Source organism: Engystomops pustulosus, chromosome 4, assembly GCF_040894005.1.
Source record: "Engystomops pustulosus chromosome 4, aEngPut4.maternal, whole genome shotgun sequence".
Classification (NCBI taxonomy): Eukaryota; Metazoa; Chordata; class Amphibia; order Anura; family Leptodactylidae; genus Engystomops; species Engystomops pustulosus.
Window position 1 is genome coordinate 58,950,142 of NC_092414.1, and position 15,010 is coordinate 58,965,151.

A 15,010-nucleotide genomic window follows, 5' to 3' on the forward strand; every position below is an offset into this window, starting at 1 on the left:
TGTTTGCCGGTAGGAAGTCAATGTGTCTGTGTGAGCTCGTCCTGGAATGCCAGGGTGGGGTCTAGCTGCACTGTGCTCCTCTCTGCCTCGTCTAACAGGGAAACAATGGGGGACATTTACTTAAAGTGTCGGTGTCTGCATTGGCTTTGTTACCGACCTGCTCTCGGAAAGAAGACACACATTTAATATTGTGGAGCTGTGCAGAGACATTTCTGGCGCCGAGACCATTTTATGTCCCAGGGACCAAAATCTGTCCCGAGCACCAGAAATGTGTCCAACAGTCCCTGCTAGACCAGTTTTCTTTTGGTCTACTTTCCGTCAGTTTACACCGCCCAAAAAAGGCTGCGACACATATTAATTCTGTCTGAGTTTCCACTCCGCCAAAGCCACGCCCCTTTTCGGAGAAGAGTCGGAGCAGACGGAAAAAGGCATTTTTTCTGTCCCCGAAAGCTAATAAATAGGTAGGAGAGCAGAAGATGCGGTGAAAGCGCCACAAAACTGGCGGAAACACCATAGTAAATGTCCCCCAATATGTCTTAGCGGCCCTAAATTCAGAAGATTTATGGATGGAACCAGGGGCAACCGATTGTGTACACCAGGACTGATAGAGAAAGGATGGAATTATATGTATTTTTGTTAATATGTATTTTTTTGTTAATAAGTAAATTGTAGAATAAACCTACTATTACTTTATGGTATAAAAGTGCATACATATAAAGTGAGTGAGTGCTATCACTTCTTTAATAGTGGTTACATTACTTTTGTTTGCACTTGTCCTAAACACTTGGTAATGTTTATGCAGGTCAGGGTGGAGTAACTACATTTCCAGACAGCTGTAAGACAGCAATAAAGATTGTTATATTATGTGTTCTTCATGATTTAGCTTTAGCAGCTTATTTATTAAAGGTGGTGTAGGGAACTTTTTAATCATTGGTGACACTTGTGCCTACAGACAATGGTCGGTATTACAGCTCTGCTCTATTCCCTTAAATGAGAATTAGCTGCCTTACACGACACCAATGGCGCAGAGGTAAATCTGCTTTTTAAAATGTACCTCATGTAAGAATAAAAATATAAAATATTCAATGAAAAGATCGAAAATTGGCATAATGTGTATGTTTCATATATTAGGAAACAAGCCCTGTGGTAAAAGTCATGCTAAACGGTGGTAATCTGGATGTGCCGATGGGTTGCCATGACACGCAAAACCGTCTTCTTCAAGCAACCATATTACACCCTGTGATGTTCTGCACCCTCTAGGGGTATATAAGGTCAGCTTAATATAGTTTGCACAGACTCTGGGTCACAGGACGTGAGAGAGAGCGACCTGAGAAGCGTGTGGCAGGACATAAAACCTGCTCCCATGAAAGGCTTGGAGACACCTTTGAAATATAGCCCTTTCAGCTGGTATGCCCAACACCAGTTCCTTATTAGCTATAAGTCCACTCCATAATAATTATTTATATAGCACACACAGATTACGCAGTGCTCCACAGAGTTTGCCAGATTGGTCCCTGTCCCCAATGAGGCTCACAATCTAATCACCCTACCAGTATGTTTTGGAGTGTGGGAGGAAACCAAAGAACCCATAGGAAACCCACGCAAACACGGGGAGAACATAGGTCCATAAAGGGATTATACCAGACCAGAAACCATTCCAGGTAGTATATAACGATAAAAAGAGAACATGGATGTGTAAAATGGAGGATTGAGATAAAAGAACAGCTTGGGTTTAACTGAGTCACTTAATCACCTTTAATCTACACGACACAATGGAAATATATACTGTGAGACACTGAAGGGGTTAACGGTGGATGGGCGGTATGTTTCCCCTAGGTTTTGCTATTATGCAAGGCCTTATTGCTGAGGTTGTGTTGTCCAGCACCTTGGACACAGGTGGTGGGAACAGCCCCAATCAGCCTTTTTTTTTAACCCCTTCCCGACATTTGACGTAATAGTACTGCATCGCGGGAGGTGCGTTCCTGCAAAATGCAGTAATATTACGTCATGCTTCTGGCACCGGTTCCTGAACGGAGCCGGTGCCAGAAGCTGCAGGTGTCAGCTATATATTATAGCCGACACCTGCCTCTAACACCCGCGATCGGAGATTTCTCTGATCGCGGGTGTTAACCCCTGACACGCCGCGGTTGCGCTGACCGCGGCGTGCAAGGGGCATTTCAGAAGAATCGGACCCCCCCGCGGCGCTTACCGGGGGGGTCCGCTGCTCCGATCGCAGCCCCGGGACTGCCGGTGCCCGGGGCTGCGCGATCCTCCTTCCTGTAGCCGGGTCCCTGCCTTCTGACAGGACCCGGCTGTAACAGACTGAGCATGCGCAGTGTAATACATCTGTATTACACTGTGTAATGTGAAGAAGAGCTTGAACAAGTGATCAGTGGATCACTTGTTCAAGCTAACCTGTAAAAGTTAATAAAAATGTTAAAAACATTACATAAAATAATTTTTTAATAAAAATAATGAATTAAAGTTAGAGTCCCCTAAACACAAATATTCCCTATGCAATAAAGTGAAAAAAACACAAAATCGCCAAAAAAACCCACATATTTGGTATCGCCGCGTCCGTAACAATCTGTACAATAACTCAGAAACATTATTGGACCCGCTCGGTGAACGCCGTAAAAACAAAACCCGAAAAACACGCCAAAAATGTACATTTTTCATAAAATCTCTACACAAAAATGTTCTAAAAAGTGATCAAAAAAAGTTATGTGCGCAAAAATGGTACCACTGAAAAGAACAACTCAACACGTAAAAAATAAGCCCTAAACTAGCTCTGTCAACCAAAAAATATTAAAGTTATGTCTCCGAAAAGATGGCGATGCAAAAACAAATGAGATTTCCTCTATATTAGTTTTTATCCAGTTCAATTGTAAAAATAAATGAAAAACTATATAAATGAGGTATCACCGTAATCGTAGTGACCTATAGAATGAAGATAATATAATATTTTTAGTGTACGGTGTACGACCCCCAAAAAATACGAAAAGAAAGTACTGTATATACTGGCGTATAAGACTACTTTTTAACCCCTTAAAATAATGGCTACAGTGGGGGGTCGTCTTATACGCCGGATATACGAGGGCCGCACTGTGTGAGGTGTTTTTTTTCCCCGTCAGCGCGTAGAGAGCCGCTTCCTGGGACCGCCGCACATGCGCGGCAGTCCGCCTCTCACAGTCATTAGAAGAGGCTTAGTACGCGCTGACGGGCGGCGCGCTGTATGCTAATGCAGCCGCCCTGTCACAGCGGTCGGCGTCACAGAGCTGGGGGTCACAGGCGGCACTTACAGAAGCATGTCGGATCTTCATTAATATCGCAGCTTACAGTTATGATCACCAGGCACTTGCTCTCTTGTTTGTTTTGCAAAGTTTTAAGCAGAATTTTTTTCATTTGGGAGAGGGGTAGTCTTATACAGTGAGTATATACCAAATTCTATATTTTTAGGGCAGAAGTTGGGGGTCGTCTTATACGCCCAGTCGTCTTATACGCCGGCATATACGGTAAACCAAAATTGACAATTTTCTTTTCACCCATACATTCAAGAGTTAATAAAATCTCATCAATAAGCTAATGACCCACTAAAATGAAGTATTTGTAAAGTGAATCTCATGTGGCAGAAAATAAGCCCTTTTATGTCCAAATTGCCAAAAAAATAAAGATTGTATAGCCAATAAAAATTGACAATGCATAATCTGCTCTGAATGGCGCAGCTCCCTGGCGTGTGCCCATACAGCAGGTTACCACCACATATGGGGTATTATTATACACGGAAGAGATTGGGTATCAAATTTTGTGGAGCGTTTTGGTATTTTATCCACTGAGAATTTGTACATTTTTTGAAAAACATATTAATTTAGCCAAAAAAATTTGACTTTCAAAATTGCATCCGATTTTGTTTTAACCCCTGTAAAACAATTAAAGGGTTAACAAACTTCATAAAAGTTGTTTCACGTACGTTGAGGGGTGTAGTTTCTATAATGGGGTAATTTATGGGGTTTACTTTTATTTAGGTCTCTCAAAGTGATTTGAAACCTGAGCAGGTCCCTCAATAGCAGGATTTTGCGTTTTTTATGAAAATGTGAAAAATTGCACGTGACGTTCAAAGCCTCATAACATCCTACAAAAATAAGAGTATGCATAAAAAACCATGTCCACATAAATTAGACATTTAGTGAATGTTAGTTATTACGTTTTTTTGCGGTTATGACTATGTATGGAAAAAGTAGAACATTTTGAAGTTCAAACATCAAAAATTTTTCCAAATTTTCACCAAATATCTGATTTTCTCATAAATAAATGCAAAACATACCACCAAAATTTTTCAAATAACCTGGAGTACGATGTGTCACGAGAAAACAATTTTAAAATCACTTGGATATGTTAAAGCATTCCGAAGTTATAACCACTTATAGTGACACAGGGCAGATTTGAAAAAATGGGCCGTGTCAGGAAGGTGAAAAGTGGCTTCAGCGTTAAGGGGTTAAAACCGCTCAGCAGAGCTCAGAGTGTGGTCTCTCTCTGAAAGGAGGCTGGAGAGCACGCAGCCTTGACCTCTGTTCCTGGAACAGCAAGTGATTTTGTATAGTGGTGAGTTAGTGAACACCTGTATAGTTAGCACCCTGACGGGTAGGATTTTTGTTTATTTAATGCCTGAATGTAAAGGCTGTTTTATTTTGCTGCTACAATAAACGCAGGCGAGACCTGTTTTGGACTAAACCTTGGTGTCACTGTCTTGAACTGCATCACAGCACCCCGCTACCACGGTCTCTACTGGGCCAAATCTCCCACATAAGGTGCTTCGGATTGCGGGCAGTTCAAAAGACACACACCTGAAAGGCTCGCTACATCCTGCAACGTTGCATGGCCTGGGTGAAAACAGCAGGCAAATTGCAGGATAAAGCCAAGATGGAGGACTTTATTAAAGCTATGCTCCAGCAGCAGGAGGAGAGGTCCCGCCAGCAGCAGGAGGAATCCCAGGCTAATCGACAGCTGCAGCAAGCCATGTTTCAGCAACAGGAGGAGAGGTCCCGCCAGCAGCTAGCCATGTTTCAGCAACTGGAGGAGAGGTCCCGCCAGCAGCAGGAAGAGTCCCGGGCTGATCGGCAGCTGCAGCAAGCCATGCTCCAGCAACAGCGGGAAGAGTCCCGAGCCATGTTCCAGCTGATGATGGAAAAGTTTTCTGGCGTTATGGCAGCACCGCAAGCGACGACTTCTGAGGGGTCCCATACTGGTTTGCAAGGGTACCCGGTTGTCCAGCGTTCCGCACGGGCTGCAGTGCAGAAGGCTTTACAAAAGATGACGGCGACCGACGATGTGGAGGCGTATCTCACTGTGTTCGAGCGAGTAGCTGAGCGAGAGGAGTTACCAGCCGAGCAGTGGGCAGATGTCCTGGCACCGTTCCTGACAGGCGAGTCGCAGAAGGCTTACTACGACCTGAGTGAAACGGAGGCCCGTGAGTACCCCCAGCTAAAGGCGGAGATTCTGGCTCGTCTTGGGGTCACCGTTCAAGTTCGTTCCAGCCGGGTCCACCAGTGGGCTTACTCAGAAAAACTACCCCCACGCTCCCAAATGCATGACCTGATCCATCTTGTCCGGAAGTGGCTACAACCAGAGGACTGCACCCCAGCACAGATGGTGGAGAGAGTGGTTCTCGACAAATTCACCCGTTCTCTGCCCTCTCGGCTCCAGCGGTGGGTTGGACAGGCTCCACAGGTTTCTCACCTTTTGAGCTGTTATATGGCCGTTCCCCACGTGGGCTTTTGGATGTAGCCGAGGAGACCTGGGAACAGGAGAGGACCCCCCACCGTAGTGTGATAGAACACGTCTCCCTTATGCAGGACCACATAGCGGCGGTAATGCCCCTTGTAAAGGAGCACATGACAAGGGCACAAGAGGCCCAGTCTAGGGTCTACAATAGGTCAGCCAGACTCAGGACCTTAAACTCAGGCGACAGAGTGCTAGTTCTGGTGCCCACCGTTGAGAGCAAGTTCTTGGCAAAATGGCAAGGACCATATGAGGTCATGGAGAGAGTGGGGGAGGTAACCTACAAGGTATCTCAGCCGGGGAGAAGGAAACCCGAACAGATATACCACGTGAACCTCCTAAAGCCATGGAGGGAAAGAGAGTCCCTGATGGCCGTGGGAGTAGAAAAAGCGTCTGTCCCCAAAAAGGTGACACCGGAGGTAGGTGTACCCGATGCCAAGGTGCCTGAAGTACGGATCTCGGAGTCCCTCTCCAGGGCCCAGATTCAGGAAGCGAAGGAGTTTGTGCTCCGAAACGTCGATGTGTTCTCTAAGTTGCCGGGACGTACTTCAGTCATCAAGCATGACATCATAACCGAACCCCACATCCGGGTACACCAAAAACCCTACCGTGTCCCTGAAGCGCGCCGGCTAGCCATATCCGAAGAAGTCAGGCAGATGTTAGACCTGGGGGTTATCGAGGAGTCTAAAAGTGACTGGTCGAGACCTATTGTGTTGATTCCCAAACCTGATGGTTCCCTACGGTTCTGCAATGACTTTAGGAAGTTGAACGAGGTGTCCAAATTTGATTCTTATCCCATGCCCAGGGTGGACGAGTTGATAGAACGACTTGGACAGGCTAGGTTCTTCTCCACCCTTGACCTGACGAAAGGGTATTGGCAGGTACCCCTTACTGACAGGGCCAAAGAGAAGACCGCTTTTGTTACTCCTGATGGGCTATTTCAGTACGTGGTACTTCCCTTTGGGCTACATGGGGCTCCCGCCACATTCCAGAGGTTAATGGATCTCGTGCTAAAACCTCACCAGAGATATGCCTCGGCCTACCTGGATGACATCATAGTTTATAGTAACGATTGGGAGAGTCATCTGGCCAAGGTACAAGCAGTGGTAGACTCCCTGAGGGCAGCAGGGTTGACAGCGAACCCCCAAAAATGTGCACTGGGTCTGGAAGAGGCCCGTTACCTGGGGTACCGTATTGGGCGAGGTGTCATCAAACCCCAAGTAAATAAAGTGGAGGCGATCCAGCAGTGGCCACGACCTATGAGCAAGAAGCAAGTGAGGGCTTTCCTAGGCATAGTGGGCTATTATCGCCGATTTATCCCCGATTTTGCTACCATAGCGGCACCCCTGACTGACCTGACCAAGGGTAGCAGGGCGGTGATGGTAAAGTGGAGCGAAGAGGCTGAGGGGGCGTTTCAGCGACTTAAGACGGTTTTGTGCGAGGGACCGGTACTGATTACCCCTAACTTCACCAAGACCTTTATTGTGCAGACTGACGCTTCTGACGTGGGCTTAGGGGCTGTCCTGTCCCAAGTAGTGGAGGGTGAGGAACATCCCGTGACATTCCTGAGCCGCAAGCTCACACCTCCTGAGAAGAACTATAGCATAGTTGAGAGGGAGTGCTTGGCGATAAAATGGGCTCTGGAATCCCTGAGATATTACTTGATAGGGCGACAGTTTACACTGGTGACCGATCACTCTCCCCTCACCTGGATGAGTCAGGCCAAAGAGAGGAACGCCAGGGTCACAAGGTGGTTCCTAATGTTGCAGAATTTCAAATTTGCGGTAGAACATCGAGCAGGAAAGCTGCATGGGAATGCCGATGCCCTGTCTCGTACCCACTGTCTGATGGCCAAAAGTGTTCGCCCCCACAGGGTCAAACAGAGGGGGAGGGTATGTGAGACACTGAAGGGGTTAACGGTGGATGGGCGGTATGTTTCCCCTAGGTTTTGCTATTATGCAAGGCCTTAGGCCTCTTGCACACTAGCGTTGCGTTTCACGTCAGGGTGCAATGCGTGAAAAACTGACGTTTTGGCTGCGTTTTTGTTCCATTTTTCCTTGGAGTAATTTGCGTTTTTGCGTTTTTCACGCGCGTGTTGTTAGCGTTGTTTTTGCGTTTTCGGCGCATTTTTGACGCGCGTTTCAATGGGAGACTCGAGCAGTTTTCAAAGGGACCATGATTTGGGATTAAAATGTGTTATTTAATTGAAAAATAATGTCTTCTGATAATTTGCAAACATCTGCAATCTATTCTTCACTGTTCCGCGCGTATATTATCTCCCGACAATTTAGCAGATGTGAAGAACAGTGAAGAATAGAATAAAACCAGTGAACACAGTGAACACAGTGACCACAGGATCATTTAAGATAAAAACACAGTGCAGAACACAGTGCAGAATAGATTACAGATGTTCGGCACATCTGCTTACTTGTCGGGAGATACGCGCGGAGCGGTGCGAACAAAATAGCATGTGAAGAACAATATATATGTGTGTAAAGAACACATTGCAGATGTTTCCATACATCTGCAATGTCTTCTTCACACATATATATTGTTCTTCACATGCTATTTTGTTCGCACCGCTCCGCGCGTATCTCCCGACAAGTAAGCAGATGTGCCGAACATCTGTAATCTATTCTGCACTGTGTTCTGCACTGTGTTTTTATCTTAAATGATCCTGTGGTCACTGTGTTCACTGTGTTCACTGGTTTTATTCTATTCTTCACTGTTCTTCATTGTGTTTTTTTAATTAAATGATCGTTCGCGAGCAGGGGAAATACTGTTATACTGGTCACCTAGCAACCCTTACGTTTAAAACGCATTGCACTCGCATTGCACTTGCAATGTTTGCGAGTGCAATGCGTTTTTGATACGTCCCCATAGACTTGAATGGGGCGTGAAAAATGCGCGTGAATCGCAAAAATAGAGCATGCTGCGATTTTGACGCGCGTGCAAACGAACGCAAGCACGCGCGTTGAAAACCACGCAAATGGAGAAAGACCCATTGAATACAATGGGACAGAGTGCAATGCGAGTTCTGAGCGTCAAATGCACGCGCAGAACTCGCGCGTGAAAAACGCCAGTGTAGAAGGGGCCTTAGTGCTGAGGTTGGGTTGTCCAGCACCTTGGACACAGGTGGTAGGAACAGCCCCAATCAGCCTTTTTTTTAAAACCGCTCAGCAGAGCTCAGAGTGTTGTCTCTCTCTGGAAGGAGGCTGGAGAGCACACAGCCCTGACCTCTGTGCCTGGAACAGCAAGTGATTTTGTATAGTGGTGAGTTAGTGAACACCTGTATAGTTAGCACCCTGACGGGTAGGATTTTTGTTTGTTTAATGCCTGAATGTAAAGGCTGTTTTATTTTGCTGCTGCAATAAACGCAGGCGAGACCTGTTTTGGACTAAACCTTGGTGTCACTGTCTTGAACTGCATCACAGCACCCTGCTACCACGGTCTCTACTGGGCCAAATCTCCCACAATACATAATAATCAAAAATGCAGATGGCAGTAGAGCAATTCATGAAGGCAGTTACTAGGCCTGGTGCTCAGAAGTCCTCAGGTCACCTGGGGGCTGTCTGTTCCGCTTGCCAGATCTTGGAAACATAACCAATACATGAATGGGGCATACAATAACGCCATAACCCAGTTGAAATTTGTGGTGCCAGATGTCTGGGAGGGCAGCATTGAAGAGAAGCTGTTACCAGAACACCAGTGGTTCCAACTAGGCAGCTTCCGGGTTGTTAGATCTTCCACTGTGACCCAATGGGGCCAGACCACTTGCAAAAAGGCCATATTTCTTGACCTGACATGATGTTATTTTCTCATATTCTCCTCACACTCATTTAATTGATTAAAAAATAGCTCTAAGCATAAGCCTAACATGTAATGGAGACGACTCACAGACCCTTTAGATCACCAGCATTTTGAATCACCACAAGAACATCAGAAGGCAACACTGGAAGACTTCCCACATGTAAGGTGCATAGTGATAGCCTATGGGCGGATGCTAAAATGGAGGTGAGACCTGATCCTGTGGATTAGAGTGGAAGGCTCTATCTGTGATACGCTGCCGCTACTTGTTTTTTTCTTTTTGGGTGGGGGTTCAGTTCAGCCTTGGAAATCCTTATGCATATTTAATTCAAGTCTTGGCTATGAATAGTATTGTACTTGTGTAGTCTACCATTGCAGACTTTGAGATAAGATGGCTCCAAGATCTTGTATGTCCTTGACATTGTCCTAGAAAGTCTGCCAAAAGCCTTCTGCACTGTAGGCTGGGTTGATATTGGGGAAATAATACTGTGTATTTTGTGTGGGGAATCCACATTTCTTGCACATTCGAAAGCAATTTATGTTTACATTTTGCAGATTTCCCCTATGGAATGAAATCAACAGCAAAATCCATATTTATCTCATGCCGACCTTTGGGTATCAGGCTTTACGGAATTGTGAACGTGGGTTTTTATTTGTAGTCCTTTTTAACTATTTGTAGTCCTAGTTTACTATTAAAACAATGTGGAAAGAAATTCAGAGACAAATACAATTCTCATGGGTCCCTTCCTGATGAGTTTAATAGGTTTTCCTAAATGTAAAGGGGTTGTATGAGAAGTTTTGAATCTTGCAGACGGTAGGGATATTCTATTTAGACTGGTGTTTTAAACACCACTCTTCCCCTAAAAAGCTCTCTACAGCCTGGGGGGGGGGGGGGTGAAGGGATCTGAAGCGATCTCCATCAGGTCAGACCAGATTCCAAAAACTGCTGGAAAGGGGACTTTTTACATGGTGTAAAAGGCATAGTAGATCTCCCCGTGTTAGGCAGCCGCACTGGAGAGCTGTGTAAACACACCTATGTGTCAGAAGATGGTAGTGCCATTGCTGAGAATTGTTACTTGCAGAATTATAGCTTCTCATCTTCAATTCACTGTTTGTGGTATCCAACCAGAACCCAGCTCCAGATTTTTCCTTAGCAGAGAGGAAGGACGAAAACCGGTATTTTTTGTGTTTTTTTGTCCCTTATGGTGTTTTTTTTTGTTTGTTGGGACTCCATGTATTTTTTTTCTTTTATGTTTTTCCATATGCTCCTCTAAAAGGAAAATGAGAACAATGTTCAATGTCTGTTTGTGTATGTCCAATGTAAGAAAATCATAGTGTATTTTGTTTTATAGTGTAACTTTCCTTCTGGGAAGGAAACCTAATGCTGTGGTATACCACTTGTAATGTCCACTTTTATCCTGCAGAGGTCAACACTACTCAACTGTACTGCTGCAAAGAATTGCGCTGGTCCCTCAAAGGTAGTCTAAAAGATATGGCCAAATTAGGAAGATGAGAATGTCTGTATAAATTCCTGAATCTGTGCCAGGTCCTGAGAGATTCCCTATGACCATAACCATAATAATAAACTCCAGTGCATCTCTGTTAACCCTCACCTGTAGTAATATCATGCAATGATGTTGAATTTTGTGTCATTGTTGGTGGTTGTTGCCTACTCTTATTTTATATTCTTTATATTATTGGGTTTATATAAAGAACCTTAATTTATTAGATTAAATCATGAACCTCCCTGAGCAAAATGCCAGTATCACAACAATCCTCTTTGTAAACATTGATTAGAAACTAAAAATGAAAGAATATAGATCAGACTTCATACAGCAAACTTGTTCTTTAGTTGGATGCATTCACCTACAGTTGTGCAAAAATTCTCACAATAGGAGCCTTGCATGTAATTTTGATACGAGATTAGCTATGTCCTGACTAACTCATGACTAACCTCCATTTGTAATTATAAGCTCAGTGTTGATCGAGGCAGCCAGCCTGACCCAGTTTTCCCAGAATTCCCTGAATTCTATAATAGTTTTTTCAGCAAAACCACTCAGCTCAGGGCTTAACCAAGATAAGTTTCTGCATCAGTGTAGTTACAGCATTCTCAAGGTACGTGCAACATCCCCCACCGGGGCCTAGCCTTTTTCTTACGGGCCTGGAGGCAGGCGGGGCCCAGAATACCGGAGTGGCTGGCGGTTGCGGCCTAGGTACACTACTGTCACGGTGCTTGGTATGGGGATGGAGGGCTGTCCTACAGCCTGGTAGGTCTCCAGCAGGTGGTGTGTGCAAGAAATTAGATGAGGGAGAGGCTGATGTACTGGTTCTTCCTGGGGCAACCCCTTAGTGTCTGTAGTATGAGTCCCTGAAGGATAGATGGGGGCGCCCTTGATGGTGATACAGCCGTAGCAGGGACCAGATGGAGGCAACGTTGTGCAAAAATAAATTACAGTTCTTTATTCGAACCAACAGCAGGCAACATGCCAAACGATTACGTACAGATGTCGGATTACTGGGAGTGATCTTGGAGAGTGAACCTAAGGAGTTTGTTGCAGGCTGGTTGCAGATAGAGGTTGGGATGTAGCTGTGTCCAATGCTGGAAGCTGCAGCTTTTTCCTGGGTGTTCTGTGTGTCTGTTCTAGTGGTGCACTGACACTCTGTAAGCTCTATAGTGAGAGCTGAGGCCTAGGAGGCCTGTAGTATGTGCTCTAAGAGATGCTCCTCTGTCAGAGGCTGGATCTTAAGAGAGTTTGTCATTTCCTGTCCAGGGGTCTTGTTACTCCCTCTGGTCAGGTGGTGGCTCACTCTCCAATCACACTCCAGTTTACAATGAAGCATGTAATTGGACAATAACAGTATGCAATAATATTAACGCAGAATCTACCACTGCATAATTACCTCTAGATGTACTGAATGGTACAAGGGGCTTATTCACAACCACTCCTCTGCCCATGCAATAGCAGGGGTGTTCCATATGTTTGCTTCATAATGCATCAAGGTTTCCTTTAAAGGGGTTTGCCAATTAAAGAAAATTCTCAAACTTCAGTCCCTAGTGATGTTAACACAATAAAGGTAATTTTTAACCCTTTACTTCACTATTTTACTCAGTTTTATTGCTGTATTAGCTCTTATAATTCACTCTCTAAGCAGACACTTCATGATGCCTCTAGTCGTATGAGCTAAAAATATGGTTAGATTATCAGGGTACAAGGTTTATACAGAAAACTACATCTGGGCCAATGTGTTTTAAAATCTGCATTGTGTGCCTTCAATTCCACACAGTACAATTCTACTGTATTAGGCTTCTTTCACAAAGCCACGTACTGGAGAGGCGGAGGGGTGAGTGCTGCTCACCTCTCCCCTCTCCATAGCGAGGCACGGCACCCAGCCATAAAAAGATAGAGCATGCTGTACCTTTTGTACTGCGGTCAGAGGCCATAGCCGTCTATGGGGACATATATCCTATATGTCCCTACAAAAGGCTGTGTAAAAGCAGCCTAACACTGTTGATGTGCCTCATTGAAATTCTGTCTGCAGCTAATGCCCTATGTGCGCAGATACCTTAACAGGTTAAACTGATCATGCACTTATTACAGTAAATGGTTAGGATAAGCTTTGATAACACAAATACAACAAAGATTTGTAATAGTTGATAAAAATGCAGGTAATAATATTTCTAGATTGTGGATGGAGTTATTCATTCAACTGGATTTACAATATTGTTCACATGCAGTCTACATATCACCTGATTTGTTCACTACTAGTAATTTACTACATGTACAGGCAGTCCCCGGGTTTCATACAAGATAGGGTCTGTAGGTTTGTTCTTAAGTTAAATTTGTATGTAAGTCGGAACTGTATATTTTATCATTTTAATTCCAGCCAGAACATTTTGTCTCTGTGACAACTGGATTTTAAAAATGTTGGGTTGTCATAAGAATCAGGATTAAAGGGGTTGTCCGAGTTTTGAAAAAAAAATATATGTGGCCGGGAGCAGGCTGCCTAAAACAATAAAGATGTACTTACCTTCCGGTGCCCTCCGGAAGCTGGATTCAGCTTCCAGCCGGACCCGACAACCTTCCGGCCCCCATACCTAATGCTGTGTTTAGGGACGGATAGGCGTACCCGGCCACGGCCGTCCCGGAAGCTGAATGCAGCGCTGCTCCGGCGGCCATGTTTGTTTACATGGCGCCCGGACCGGAGCAACAGCAGCGCTGGATACCCGAGGGCACCAGAAGGTAAGTACATCTTTATTGTTTTAAGCAGCCCGCTCCCGGCCACACATAGTTTTTTTTTTTTTAAATCTCGGACAACACCTTCAAGAATAAAGATTCATTACAGGCACCTGTGATAACTGTTACAGCTGATCATTGTAGCCTAGGACTAATAAATTACCAATATCCAGAGGTCCGTTTGTAACTAGGGGTCGTATGTAAGTCGAGTGTTCTTAAGTAGGGGACCGCCTGTATATGTAGCGATACACAGTGTAAAGCCAGATAATTTGCTTGTAAGTATGACATATAACCACATAATCTGGGCCTAAACAGTTACACAAAATCCCTTCCAGGTAATGGAATACACTTCAATAAACTTTATTTGTACAGTGCAAAGTACTAAACAAAAAACTACTCTGCACAAATTGGCCTGGAGCACACCCAATTCTCATAGTGTGCAAGTCTGTAGTCTGGGAATGTATTCCTGTCAGAAAACCACAAACTTCAGACATTCCTCTTCCATTCTTCTCAAATGTGATTGATAGAAGACTTTCCTTTTTTGTGGTCACATGCTTTTTCATTTATTCATGAAGGAAATAGCTTAAAATGAGAGTGAAATAATAACACCAGTAAAGAGTTATGTTTTATTTAGCTATATCTACCTCCTGTGTGTGCTCCCTGTTTTATGTGTGACCATGTTAGCGATGTAGAAAGATCTGTTAGCATTACAATGAATTGGAGGTATGAACATGGCTCCATGGCCCAATTGTAAGACTGTGTAGTCAATGTATGAGGTACGATGTATGAGTCCCCATCAGTGGTAATAGTATGTGAAGTTGCATGTGTATATATGTGTTTATGAAAAACACTAGTTCCCTTAAGCAAAGCTCACACCTTTGTTTGGTATTATATATGAAATTACACAGCAGTCAGTGTCTTTTTTCCCGGCTATTAATAATAGATTGATAACGGAAGGTCCATCAATAGTGCTGGTCATAATAAACTTTGTAATATACTTTATTAAAAGATATGTTTGTTTCCTTTTCCCCACGCCTTTCTTCCTTATTTAAAGAGAACCCGTCATGCAAAATAACCCCCCTAAACTGAATATATTTTCATAAACTGCCATTAGAGAGCATTGCCTCTATCCCTTCATTGTCCCTCTACATGCCTGTAAACTTAAGCAATGAGGTCCTAAAGCTGTATGC